Consider the following 13,988-nt stretch of genomic DNA (forward strand, 5'->3'; position numbering starts at 1 on the left):
CACCCCTCCCCAGTGCTGTTCCGCTTCTGAGCTCCACACCTTCCTCCCCGGCCCCAGGGATGGAGCCAGCACCTTCACCAGCAAGGAGGGGAGCCTGGCCCACCCAGGCCCCCACCCCCACTGGGCCAAACCACCAAACTCCTGCACACACCTCCTCTGGGTGCCCATCCATTATCCTCCGCGCCAAATCGTGATCCATTATCACCGCCTGCGCCTGGCAAAATGTATCATTACCTGCACCCTCGGCACTTCCCAGATCAATCCACTTCTTAAATGTAGTAATAGAGAAGAGGATTAGGTACTAGAAAACTCATTATGAAAATGGCGCACTCAAATTCCTTAAAGGTGATATTTCATAAAATATACCCGGCCTGCCGCGTGCCTCAATCATTCTTTTTAATAGCTCCGTAGCAGCCAGAAAATAAAGTATTCATGAAGATTGAAGAAGATGATCCCATGAACTTCAATTTAATTGGTGCAAATTAAAACAATCCATCTTTCCGTGCTGTCCGTCTATCTCCAATCATCCCCACGCCGCACGTCCGGCACCCTGATTACAATTATCTTTTAATAGGAAAACTTGTCAGTTTTTGTGTGATTTACATAAGCTTGAGCAAACTTATGGGTATCAGATAGGGCCTTGGTGTGTGATTTCTGTCCCCAGCTCCCCGGCTCTCGGGAAGGCCGGGCTTGGTGGGGGGGCGGGCAGGGTCCCGAGGGCTGGGGGAGCGGGATGGACTCTCCCAGAGTGTGCAGTGTGCGCCAGAGGTGCGGCTGCGTGAGACATCGTGTGCAGCGCAGAAGGCCCCGGCCTCTGGCCATGTCCTTTCTCTGGGACCAGGCCGCTGGACATGGTACCAGGTGGTGCCTCTCCTCCACGGCCTTTGGTCACTTTCAAGGCCAACAAATGACCTCCACCTCCCATTTGAGAAGACCACGCCTTGATGGGCAATCCCCGCTCTCGCCTCACTGTCCACTACCAACTCCCACCCCCACTCACTCCACATTGCTTCCAGTGCCTCCTTAAACAGTTATGGAGACAGCCACATGAGATTTTCCGGTGACAAGAAGCCATGAGAGAAAGCCAGCAGTGGACAGCACACAATAAAAGAAACTTGGATAGGAAGAAAAACAGGTGCTTGGGTTTCTCTAGGAGTATGGAATGGGGAAGATGTGCATTTTAATTCAACAGAAACCAGCTGGGAGAGATGCCAGCAAGGTGCAGCCACCAAGTAAGCAAGAGCTTCAGAATATATTAACAGAGATATGATGGCTAGAAAGAGGGAGGTGACCATTCCACCCATGTCTGTGCTGTCTGAACTATCTCTGACATGCTCATTAGCTCATCCATTCATTCATTCAAACATTTACTGAGTTCCTGCCAAGGCTCAGGGGCTGGAATGAAGTATCAAACAAGGTCAACCCGACTCCCATCCTCAAAGGCTTTACAGTCCATAGACAAAGACAGACAAGAAAGCAAAAAGCAATTTATACAGACTGATATAATGTAGTGGGGTGAATGCACAAGCCTGGAAGAGAACAGAGGAGAGGACCCCAGTCAAAGCTGGAGATCGGGAAAGACCCAGCGTTGCTGAATTCTGGCATGAAAGGAGTCAGGGGAAAATGCCGGTAGAGATATTCCAGAAAGAGGGCTGCCATGTGCAGAGGCCAAAGGCAAGAAAGCACACAACATTATCACACAGATCATCCAATAGAGCAGAGGGGGAAGGTTGCACAAAGAAGGGGAAAGGTAGTCCTAAAGGGTGGCATCCCTAAAGTGGAGCTTGTGTGTTTATTATGTCCCAAATGTCTAAATGAATTCTTAATCACACAGGGGATAGATATATGGACACAATCTCACCACAAAATAAAAGAATCAAGTTTCACAGGTAAAGTCCCCCCGAAGCTACCTCCACCTCTACCCTGACCATCTCTGGAAGTAATGCCTGTCTGCTGTGTCACCTTCCAGACTTATGTCCCTGCCTTCACACACTACACATGGGCCTATGGAAATACGCAGGTGCTTTAGTTTCACTTCTCATGCAAATGGCCTTGTGCTGGCCATGTTTACCTGACGTTTGCTCTTTCAGCAGGGCCACACCTGTTACTGTCCTCATCACACTCTGGAGGGGCCTGTGCATACCCTTGGCAGGCAGGGAAGCCCGTCCTGGGCAAACTCTGGGCATCTAGGAGGCAGCAGGGCAGCAGGAGGTGGGTGCCAGAGCTACTCTGGTTCTGCTGCCTCAGGCAAATCATTCCCTGAGTGGAGAATTGAGAGGCCGCTGGCCGGGATGCGAGGACAGCTGAGCTAAGGCTCTTCCACGTGGGCTTGGAACTTGCCGCAGGAAGGGTCTGAGAGTGACGGGGATGCCGATGTCACCAGACAAGGCTCATCCGTGTGTCCCCAATGACACTGCACATGGCTTCAGCCCCCGGCCTGCAGGCAAAACATTCAGGAAGGCAGCCCCCTTCCTTCCCTGCTCACTTGCTCCCCGTGGCCATGGTCAGGATGGGACCAGCAATCATCAGCCTGATCCTGCAACCTCTCCCCTGTGCCCCCAGCGGCAGCTCCACTAGCACGGCCAGCAGCAGACGCAATGCTGTTACTTGCTCAAGCAGTGAAAGTCCCCCTCAGCTGGCAGGTAAAGTCCTTTCCAGCCGCGGTCTGGGAAATAAACTCACCAGAAATTCTGTCTTGTTAAGGAATGAGAAGAACACTTATTTCTTGAGCATCCCCCCCTAGCATTCACTCATGCCCCAGCTCATGGAATTTTTGTGAATCCTCAAGAAACAGGCTCCGTGATGATCCCTTTGGATGCATCAGCTTGAAAGTCCCCGCAACAGTCTCACAGTGACCACGAGAGGAGGGTGATTACCACAGTCAGGCCGCACAGGCCATGTTGCGATGACCAACCACCCCAAATCCCAGGGCCTTTCCCAGGAAGTGTATGCTTCTCACTCATTAAGACCCACAGGGGTCACTGGTCTGGCTGTAGCATGTGGGATGGGTGGCCTGTGAGGTCACCAAATCAGGCAAGGACAGGACAATAAACACACACAAGGTCTTTACTGCCGCCGGCCAGAAGAGACAAGTGCCAGTCCGCTGCCCGGAACTGGCCATATGGCCCCAGTCTGCCTGCAAGGGACGCTGGGAAATGCAGACGGTCACATGGATCTCGGTGAGCCCTGGGTCTACCCCAACTCTGCCTTGGTAAAATGAGAGTGCACAGGCACAGAGATTATGTAATTTGCCCAAAGTCGCCCAGTCAGTAAGGATCAGAGCTGCTTACATACATGTGTGCTCACACCCCCACGTGTGTGACAGCACCCACAGGCGTGCACACCCATGTCCGCTTCTGGATCACCCAGAGCTCTGACAGGTGGTAAGAAACCTGGCCAGAGGTCAGGAGACAGGCTCCCTCCTCTATCCAATCCCCAGCACTGGGGCCTCACCTGCGACACAGGGATACCCAGGTACCCAGCCTGGGTAGAATCCTAGGTGTCACCTACCCTACCATGGCCCCGACCTTAGATCATTCCAGAAACCCTGGCCTGCACCTTCAAGAATAAGAGTGCTGGGCCTCCCCTGTGGCACAGCGGTTGAGCGCTGGGCTGTGAAGCTGCCCGCAGCCTCTGCAGCACCGGTTCGATCCCCGGCTGTTCCCCGGCCACCGGAGGAGGGTCCCACATGGCGCACAGACCTCTCCTGCCGCCCGCTGCTCCCCTCAGCAGTGTGCTTCGGTCCTTCTGCCTGCTCTGCGCCCCGCTCTGGCTCTGGTGAATTCTCTCACCCTCCCGCGCTTCTGACTGTACCCAGTGCTTGTATGTATGTATGTATGTATGTATCAATCAATCAATCAATGAATAAATAAATCTTAAAAAAAAAAAAAGAATAAGAGTGCTTCAGAATCTGCAGCTGATAATGAGATAGGTTTCTGGGACAAGCTTTTTCCAAAATATAAACATTATAGCAAATATACACAGTGAACATTCTCATGTCCAAATATTTACATACACCCACACAAACCAATTCACTTAAAGGACACAGATATGTGGAGGTGTGTTTGCATCTATAAATCTGAATTTATACATGGAACTGATGGTATAATCATGTTTGTTTATGTGACAAGAGTTCAAAATGGCTTATAAATAAATGGTGAACCATGCGTCAAAGGTGTCCAGATCACCAACAGCGAGGAGAGACTGAGAGATGGTCACAGATTTAAGGAAACTAAAGAGACATAATGGCTAAATGCAATGTGCGATCCTGAACTGGATTCTGGAACAAAAGAAGGACACCCAAGGGAAACCCAGAGAAATCCCAATGGAGTCTGTGGCGTGTTCCCAGTTCTGTGCCAATGTGAACTTCCCAGTTTCAGGGAGTGCACTGCGGTCATGGAAGGTGCTGGTGCTACAGGCAGCCAAGTGGAGGTATATGGAAACCCTCTGAGATATCTCTGTGACTCTCCTTAGAATTTTTTTTTTAATAGTGATAAAAAAAAAAAAACCCAGCAGATCAGCAGTTTCCACCTCCAGACCAGGCATGAGGAACATAATTTCCAAGTAGCCTCCTGAAGAGGCCACGACAAAAACACACACCTCCACAGTCCATGCACTTACCAGCCTACCCGCAAACTCACACACGGGGTCCAGGCCACCAAAGGAAATGAAGGAAAAGAGGAAGCGAGCAAGCCCCACCCCGGCTCCCAAAAAGGGGCAGGGGCACATACCCTTGCCGTCCACCTCCTGCTGGGACAACTCACCAAGCAGCTCGCATATTTCCAGGGACCGTGAACGTGCCTGCCCAGAGCTCCCAGCTGTCCCTGCTTCTGTACAATTTTCCTCAGCCAAGTTGCCCTCACCCCACTGACATGGGGGTACAACAGGGTCTCTCTGTGCAACAGCTCATACTCCAGGGCCTGCTAGGGGGCCCAGAGGAGGCTGGACTCCTGCTGAGACCACCTGCTGGCTTATTTCCTCCCCTGCCCTGACCTGCCGCCCCAGGCTTTTGCCCTGAGTGCTCCCGGGATAAAGCACGTAAGCCGAGTCCGGGCTCAGTCTCAGCTTTCATGAACCCAGACTAAGACAGAGGTGACAGTTCGGTGTTGGGCTGGTTAGGGAGGGCGGACCTCCAGCGTGGGATTCTTGACTTCCATCACTCCCTGCCTGCAGATGGGCGGCAACTGCTGGCAAGCGGAGAAGGGACAGTCCCCAGGTGCTGTGCGTGTGCAGTGACTGTCTCCACAGGCGGTGAGCCGGGACAGGGTGCAGGGGAACATGGATACCCTGGCTTGTGCAGTAACACTGGCATTTGTGAAACGTGGGCAAAACAGCAATGATAAGATGACAGAACTGGTGGCTGTTGCATTTTCTGAGAGAAAATGACAAGCTCAAAGTCATCAATGAGCAATTCAGCGTGAATGTGAATGCTAAAGGTCTTCTTGGCAGTGTTTAAAGAAACCCTCATGTCCCAGCTGGAGGGCCGACGGAGCCAAGGGCCCTGGGACCTGAACAGAAGAGCAGTGGAACTTCAAGGCCCATGGTTCCTCCACCAAGGGCAGGCCCTCCTGGGGAAGTGGTGGGACCCAGCAACACGGAATGAACTCTCTGGGTCTGCAGAATGGGGCCACATCACTTGTCAGGGGATGGTACCCCCACCCAACCCTGCTTATAGACCCCGCAGGAGCCTAGAATGAGCAGATGTTCTGGAAGACATGCTGGCCCTGCTCAAGATCTGCCCACAAGCCCTCCTGGCTGCCAGATCTATAACTAAGGTCAAATGGAACTGGGACCCAAGTAAGCCAGTGAGGGCAGCTAAGGAGGGAGAGGGACCAGCTGCCAAAGGAGCTGCAGGTCCTGGCGAACAGGCAGAGGCAGAAGCCAGGAACACATTCGGGAGCAGAGCGGGCAGACTGGAAGCTACATAATTTGTCAATCTGAGAGACTCTCTGGTGACACGGGCTTTACAGCTCTGGCAACGACCCCAAGAGCTGCTGGATGGTTCTTGGGAGGTGAGACAAAGTAATGGCTCTCATGAGAGGAAGATGCCAGAACTGTCATGGCTGACCGTGAGGCAGTCAAAAGGCTCAAAGATGGGAGGGGCTGGAGTGGACCTACCTGGAAGACCAAACCCTCGGGTTGACTCCATTCCTTGGACAGGCTCCAGGGAGTCCATTTATCCAGGCTAAAGAATGAGCTGGCGCAGGAGGCACAGGGTCACGGGGAAGATGGTGGAGACTGTCCTCACAGCCCAGCGGTGGTTGGAGGGGCTGTTACAGATCTGGGCTCTGGGAGGGGAAGGTAAGATTCTTCAGCAGGAGGCTGGTGCTGGACTGGCAGAAGCAGAGTGGACACGACTGCCACAGTGGGCAGCAAGATCCCAGAGACGGCCAGCAGGACCCAGCGAGGCTTGGGTCTGGATCAATGGGTAGCCAACAGGGAGCTTCCTGACTCTAGAAAAATAAAAAAAAAAAAAGTAGTTATGAAAGCAAGAATGGAGGATAGGAGGGTGAGGCGACTCACCCACGGGGAAACCATCATCCTATGCCCAATTTCCAGACTCAAAACCTCAAGGCAAGGCTGGTTCCCAGGAGGGAAGACCCTGCACACCACAGCAAGTTTCCAGCACCGCCCCCCAGACCCGCCCCCAAAGGGGCCTCCAGCCATTTACTCGGGTAACTGTAACCTGCCTGGGGAGAAGGGGAGTACTCAGGGCCAGTGGGTTCGGGGCCCAAGGTGACGTCTGTCTCCAGGAGCCCACCACTCTCCCCACTGAAGCCCGGGTAGGTCATAAACGGAATCGTTACCAGGTCATTTTGTTGTGGGTCCCCGGGTTCGCAGGCCACTCAAGAGTCACCTGACCAGTTCTCACATGTATGCTCAGAATGCACAGATTTAGCAGTTGGTAGAAAGCTCAGCTTGGCCCCTGCTGCAGGTGAGACTGGACAAAATGGACAGGATGACCTGGCCAGTCTCCAGACTCAGCGCCCTGAACTTGTACTCAGGTTCATGCACAGAATCACCACAGTGGCAGGGAGGGAGTCCGACATGGGCCCAGATCCAGCTACAGCAACTGCTGAATGTCAGACCTGCTGGTGACAGGGACCCACCCTGAACATCGACAGAGCACCAGCCTCTGATGTGGCTGCTGATTGCATCCCGCAGTCCTGGCGGGGCTGAGCTGGATCCCGGATGAGACTTTTACCTCCTGCCCCTGGGACTGCAACCAGCACCTCTCTCTAAAGCCTCGGAAAGCACCTAGATCTGTCATCAGGAGATGGTCAGTAACAGCCTCTGACCAAGGGACATGCTTTACAGCCAAGGAGATGCTCCAGGGACCCTTAACCAGGGGACCCACTGGCCGCGCCACATGGACCTTCCAGAAGCTGTGCCCCACAGAGCAGTGAGACAGCCAACAAGGTGTTGTGAAGAATGGGGCAGAGCTCTGTGTCCCTAGGATGGAGAGGTGGGCCCAGCTGAGCTGCCATCTTGCACAGGGTGGGACACTGTCCTGCAGGATGCCAGTTGCACCTTAAACCGACAGCAGTTATTTAGTGCAACATCCCCAACAGGTAGAATGCCTGGTTCTGGGAGCTGCAGGACAGGGGGCTGGCTCACCCTCCCTCGGGCAGCCCCTGGCCTCTGTCCCCACCCCTGAGGTTCCCAGTGCGCTAGGGATCTGGCGCTGGTCTCTATTTTCCACCGACTAAATGGGAGTGAACCATCCTCCCAGGGGAATTGAGACAATGTCAAGTTCACAGCAAAGGCAACTGCTCTCGGCATATCTTTGGAGTCACCATTTTGGAAACAGGATCAGGGGGTCAAGGTAGGGGGCAGGTGTTCCAAGTAGAAGTGTTTCTGGCATCTTCGTCACGGGACGATGAGAGAGAGCATCTGTCTGTCCCCCTGGATTTCCTCATGCTTTAGATGAAGACTGTTTTAAGGAAAAGAAGACCTAATTTTTTTCCTCAAAAGCCCTCAGTTGGGCTGAAGAATATTTTTAGGTTTCCCCTTCCCCAGGTATTTTCTCCCTGCCTTGCCAGCCACCTCTGAGAAACGAGGGGACCCAAAGTCACATCCCCTTCCCCAACCTAGGAAGTGCTTCCTTCCAAGCCCCCATTTTATGATCAGCAAAAGATTTCACCAGCACTGCCAAGAACTGATATTCAGAAATAAGTATGTAAATCCTTTGTAAATGTATGCTAATTACTTATTTTTAATTATAATGTAAATAAGTAATTACTGAATAATTTTAAAGTATTTACATGGGGGTGTGTGATTTAGACACTAACTTGTTATAAGATATAAAAACTATAAATTATACAGTAATTATGGCCCAATTTACATGCTAAGGCCAAACACAATTACATAGCAAGAAAAATATAAACAATCAGGTATTTCTGCCGTAGTTACTATGTAATAACCAAGCTGTTTCTTTCCCCACCAGTTGACAAAGTGGGTCTGCGCGTTCACTGCAGGCCTGGGGAGGCTGAGGATAGGGTGCATTTAGGAAGGTGAAATCACCATCAAGGGGGGAAAGAAATCACAAAATAAGAAAAAAAGGCACAATCAAAAGCTATTGAGATTTGGGCCTCCCTGGTGGCGCAGGCGGTTGAGCGCCGCACCGTGAAGCTGTCCACAGCCTCTGCCGCGTGGGTTCGATCCCGGCCGGCCGGCAAGGGTCCCACATGGCAAGCAGACCTCTCCTGACTTGCCCGCTGCTCCCCTCAGCAGTGTGTTTCTCAGTCTGCCTGTTCTGCCCCCCACTCTGTCTCTGGTGAATCCTCTCACCCTTCCGCGCATCTGGCCTGTACCCTGGTTCTTGCATAAATAAAATAAATCTTTTTTAAAAAAAAAAGCTATTGAGATTTGCCTGGGTGGGTCATGGGGGGGTCAGAGAAAAGCCAAGCCGTAGCCTTAGGATGTACGACCCTGTTAGAGTAGCCCCTGCTGCCCCACCTCACATTACACCTCAGGCAAAGGTGGGGTCTTTAACAAATCTTCACACTGCTGTGCCCTCAGCCTTAATTCTCTTCCACTTTCTTGCCTAGCTCACCCCACCTCAACTTTCAAGTCTCATCTGCAATGCCTCTTCCTTCAAGAAGCTTTCCCTGAGCACCACCATCCACTTCCCACATACACCGCCTCCCACTCACAAGTACCCACTATTCTGAAATGTCCTGTTTGATGGCAAAGCCCGCCTCCCCTACCAGATGGGGGTCAGAGGTCAGAGCCCAGGCCTGCCTTGTCCACTGCTAAGTCCCTATTTCAGAGCACCTGGCCTTGAGAAGGTGAAGGCCTGTGTCAGACAGATCTGAGTTAAAACTTAGTGGAGCGGGTCTCCAGAATCCTCCTAGAATTATCTCAGACACCTGGGCCTCCTCAGGGACAGAGTCATATGTCTGACAAGAGTCCCAGGTTTGCGGTTCTCACACTGCCCACGGCTGAAACGTATGACAGGAAAGGGGACATTATTCTCCCCACTTTGCAGACAAGGCAACTGAGACTCAGAAAGGTCAAGTACTGACGCTGTGGAGTGGAGCCCCTCCAGAACCCACCTGGAGCCCCTAAGCTCTCTCTCTCCTCCCCTCCCCTCTCAGGGGAGTCATCAGGCCCCAGAAGAGGATGGAGGGGTCCCACAGACTCCAGCTCAAGGAGAGTGATCTGTGAAGGTGTCAGTGCCCCAGAGCAGAGCCAACAGAAGGGGGTGTCCCCCACACCTCCCACAGATCTACCAGCTGGAGAGCCTCTAGATCATGGTTTCTTAAGTTTCGTCTGAGTCCCCACACCCATGCACAATGCCCTCTGAAGTCTGAGAGCCACCCTGAGGGAGAAGGGCACGCTGGACCTGAGCCCTGGTAGACACTGTCCCCTCGCCCAGCACTGCCCGCTGGTTATGTAAGGAAACAAGCCCATGGGTTGTGACACACCTGCAGAGCTAGCTGAGCAACAGAAGTGCCCATGGAGCAGCCATCCCCTCTGTTCCATACTTCCGGAGTGCTAGGTCAGTCTTCCTGCTGCCCGCTGCCCCGAAGGCAAGCAAGATGGGCACGGCCTGTGCCCTAGCAGCCCAGAGTACGAGGCTGTCCATGGGGCATACCCACCCTGCCCATCAGGCCCAGTCACCATAGTCGTGAACGCAGTGTCCTCAGCACTGGGAGGTCCTCTGAAAGCACCTGGCCGCCACCCCAGCCCAGCTGCCCTCACAACACTGCTGCTCCCACAACTGCCAAGCAATTCAGGGTCAGGGAGCTGGAGGAACCCATTACAGATTTGGGGCTGACTTCTTTTGCCTCTGTGACATTACTGTTCATTAAGCACAATCATTAGCGAGGGTTTAGGGGACCAAGTGGTACCCTGTCGATGGTGCGCCCAGCTGACCAGGCCCAGGCCATCCATTCTAGAGAAGAGGAAGTGATCTCAGCCATTCCCCTGCCTCTGATCCAGTGCCTGAGCACTAAAAAAGGCATGCAGGAAGGTTCTTCTTCTCTAATGTCCATCACCACAACCCCAGCTACCATTTACAAGCACATGAGACCAGAAGCTAGGGGAGGGCCTGTGCTCAACAATGCTCACAAGGAAGCAGGCACAGAGCGGGTCAGTGATTGGTAAAGGTCACACAGCCCAAGCACATGAACCCAAACCCAGTCTCTCGGCTCTGGGGTCTCGCTTATAGCCACCCACTTCATGTCTTCCACACCCCAACTGCAAAAGGATTTCACAGCAGCAGCCAACTCAGACTGACACGGCAAAGTCTGCACCCAGCATGGGCAGCCTTGGCACCAGCAAGATCATGGAGATCAAATTTTCCATCATTCCAGCACGACGACCCCTCACACAGCTACTTCACAGCCCGGGAAATCCCCCCATCCCTTGGGTAATATTTTTTTTTACGGCCATTCCCGGGTGCTATTCATTTTATTACACTTTTGCCTGTTATTTTTGTTGTTGGCGCATAAGCAATGTGGTCAATTCCATTTTACGTGCCCCGGCATTTCAGATTCATCGCCAGCCAGCGTGGCGCTGAGTGGTTACACGGTAAAGTGTTTGGCTAATAAAATGCATAAAGCAGAGATAGGAAAATCAATGCCTTTGTTAATAACACTTCGCCATCTTTCACGCGGTCTGCCAGGCAGGCTGCCCGCGAGAGCTGGCGCCGAGGCACCACTCGCCGTGTCTGCCACTGGGGCCCGGCGCCAGCTGGCCCCTGGAACGTGCGCCCTTTGCCCCCTGCACTCCTGGCCCAGGAGCCAGTTAGGGAACCTGGCAGATGCTAATCAGGGCGCCAATCCCCTCCCAGTGCCTGAGCGGGAGACAAGGTGGGAGAGGGGGGACACTCTGCATTCTCAAGCAAGTCACTGCACCCCTCCGGCCCTCAGTTTCCTCATCCATGAAAACAGGAATAGTAAGAGCGCCTCCTTCCAGTGACCTTCACGAAGATGGAGGGACAAGTCCGGGGCCCACGGGGCACAGCTCATGGCACGTGACTGAACACAGCTGTGCCACCCTGGTCACTCAGGGGTGCCCCTCCACCCCCAGTCCCTAGGGTGAGAATGATCTGGACTGAGCCCTAAAATGAGATGGGGTCCAAGACAAAGGCTCTACTCTGCTCAGACCGAGAATGTGACCCTCCTTGTCCTCTTTTCCCTGACCTCGATCATTCAGCTTCCTTCCGCGGGTGCACACCCACCCCCGCTCACAGGCTAGGCTGGCCAGGCGAGTGACAGAGCCCAGCCCAAGGGCAGGGTACCCACCATGGTCACTAAGCCACGCTGGCAGGAAAAAGGAAGGCCGTGAAGAATCTGCCCCCCTTCTCAGCCCCTCTAGCGCCCAGCCCTGGGCCCTGGAAAGGGACTTTGGCTCTGTGTTTACACACGACCAAAATGGGGGTAATAATATTGGCCTTCCTCCTGGGTTGCACTGAGGACTGAATGAGATCACCTATGTAAAGCCACAGGCCTTGCCTCTGGTCCCTGGAGGCCCAGGGGACAGACACACACAGCCCTGGGAGGAGGGAGGGTCCAGAGGCAGGGGGAGGAGGCTTCTCAGCAGTGGGCTCAGCTGTACGGCATGGAAGGGAGAGGGAAGAACCAACCAGTTTCTGCTCAGTCGCTGGGTACACGCTAGCAATAACAGAAGACCCTCGTTCCCAAGCCTCGGTTTCCCTCTCTGTAAAATGGGCGCCTCCCCCAGGCTGCTGTGGAGTCAGGGTGGATTAAATAAAAGACTTCATGAATCTCTCAAGACCTGAATGCTGCAAAAGGAGCTGAGCTGCCATCTGGGAGGGGAAGGCGCTTTGGGAGGAGCCAGGATTCTGTGGGGGAGCAACTTTCTAGGCCTGGGCCATCCCTCTCTCTCCCCAGCACCCCCCCAGGTTAGCCTCTCCCTCCAGCACCCCTCCTCCCCTGCCCGCCTCCCTCACCAGGGAGGGAGCACAAACACAGAGCTTAATCCCCAGCGCCTCCCAGCACACCCAGGCCTGACGCACGGCTCGGCAAATATTGGACTTTATTAATTTAATTTAATTAAACTTTATTAACCTTTATTAAAAATAAACCCTCATTAAAATTCTCATTCCCGTCTTCCTGCAAAGTGGGGGGCGGGGCACTGCCTCCTCTCCAGGCTGGTTAAATATCACTGGAAGAGAGGCGGCGGCCTCCAGGGCTGGAGTTTGGGACACAGAGTGTTGACAGGAGATGGAGAAGCTGCAAGGGTGTGTGTGTGTGTGTGTGTGTGTGTGTGGACAGGAGATGCAGAGGCTGCAAGGGCGGAGGTCTGTGTGTGTGTGTGTGTGTGTGTTGGGGGGGGTGCAAGCTGCAACCCAGGACCTGGGCAGCCAACATGGAACATCAACCCAACCCCCAGGAAGGCGGGCCACGGGGGAAGAAGGGAGTTCAGTCCAAGGGCCTGGGGAAAGGGAGCCAAGGAGGGCAGATTCGGGCAGGCGGAGGGAGCCAGGCGGCTCACGGAACAGCAGCCATTCCCGGAGCAGATCTGGGAGGAAGGGAACATCTGTGCCGTTTCTCTTCAGAGTCCTGTGGCGCAAGGGGTTAAGACACAACCTATGAAGCTGTCCGCAGCCTCTGCAGCAGGAGTTCGATCCCCAGCCGGCCAGGGAGCAACGCACATGGCGCAGCAGACCTCTCCTGTCTCCCCGCTGCTCCCCTCAGCAGTGTGTTTCAGTGAATCTGGCTGTTCTGCTCCCCACTCTGTCTCTGGTGAATCCGCCCACCCCCCGCACCTCTGGCCTGCGCCCAGCACTTGTATGCACACATAACCCAATCTTTAAAAAAGAAAAAAGATCTCGTTAAACAAGGGAGGATACGGACCTGCCAGGGGGACGCGACGCCATGGAGTCCACTGGAGGCCGGGCTCAGGGGTGCTCCGTCCCGGAGCGGGGTGCGGCGGGTCGGGGCGCTCTGACAGGGGCTGGCTCTGGGCCGGGCCCGCATGCCAGGCGGGGCAGCCCCTCCAGCGCGCGCCGAGAGGCCCCGGCCCCGGCCGCCTCCGGGCGCCTCTCCACCGCCTCGGCCCGGGCTCCCTCGGCGCCGCGAGGCCAGCGCGGAGGTGGCGGCCCCGCTGCCTGTCTCTCTGGGCCGCCAGGGCGCCACCCCCGCTGCGCACCCCGAGCGTCACAGTCTCCCCGCCATCGCGGGCTCCTCGCGCTGCCCCAGGCGCCCCCTCACCGGCCCCGCGGCCCCGCGGCTCACGTGCCACCGCGCGGGCTGGCGCCCGACGCCCCGCCCAGGGCGCGTTCCAGGCGGACTCGGATTGGCCCAGGCAGGATTGACGCTGCCAGTGACCAATCAGCTAGGGCTGGGGGCGGGCCACACAGAGCACTTCCGGCGCAGCGCCTGTGACCAGATAGTGGCCGTGTCCTGATTGTGGCCTGAGGGGTGGCTTCCTTGTCCGAAGCGGGGCGATCTCTGTCCCTGAAGGGGTGCAGGCGTGTGGGATGCCCTGCGTGGCTAGTGCGGTGCCTCAGGATG

General features: G+C 54.7%; 1 protein-coding gene across 3 annotated transcripts in view; it reads right to left on the reverse strand.

The window, feature by feature from the left end:
* The window catches only part of MVB12B (multivesicular body subunit 12B), a 376,259-nt gene extending 362,845 nt beyond the window's left edge, over positions 1-13,414 (reverse strand). For all 3 annotated transcript variants that reach the window (XM_054689327.1, XM_054689326.1, XM_037493016.2), the window contains exons 1-2: positions 13,329-13,414; positions 6,118-6,452 (exon numbers count right to left, since the gene is read on the reverse strand). The gene's annotated coding sequence lies outside the window, so the exon portion shown is untranslated. The remainder of the gene's footprint in view (positions 1-6,117; positions 6,453-13,328) is intronic.
* Between the last annotated feature and the right edge of the window lie 574 nt (positions 13,415-13,988).

The sequence above is a fragment of the Talpa occidentalis genome, unplaced genomic scaffold, assembly GCF_014898055.3.
Source record: "Talpa occidentalis isolate TD23 unplaced genomic scaffold, MPIMG_talOcc4v2.1 talOcc4.7, whole genome shotgun sequence".
Lineage (NCBI taxonomy): Eukaryota > Metazoa > Chordata > Mammalia > Eulipotyphla > Talpidae > Talpa > Talpa occidentalis.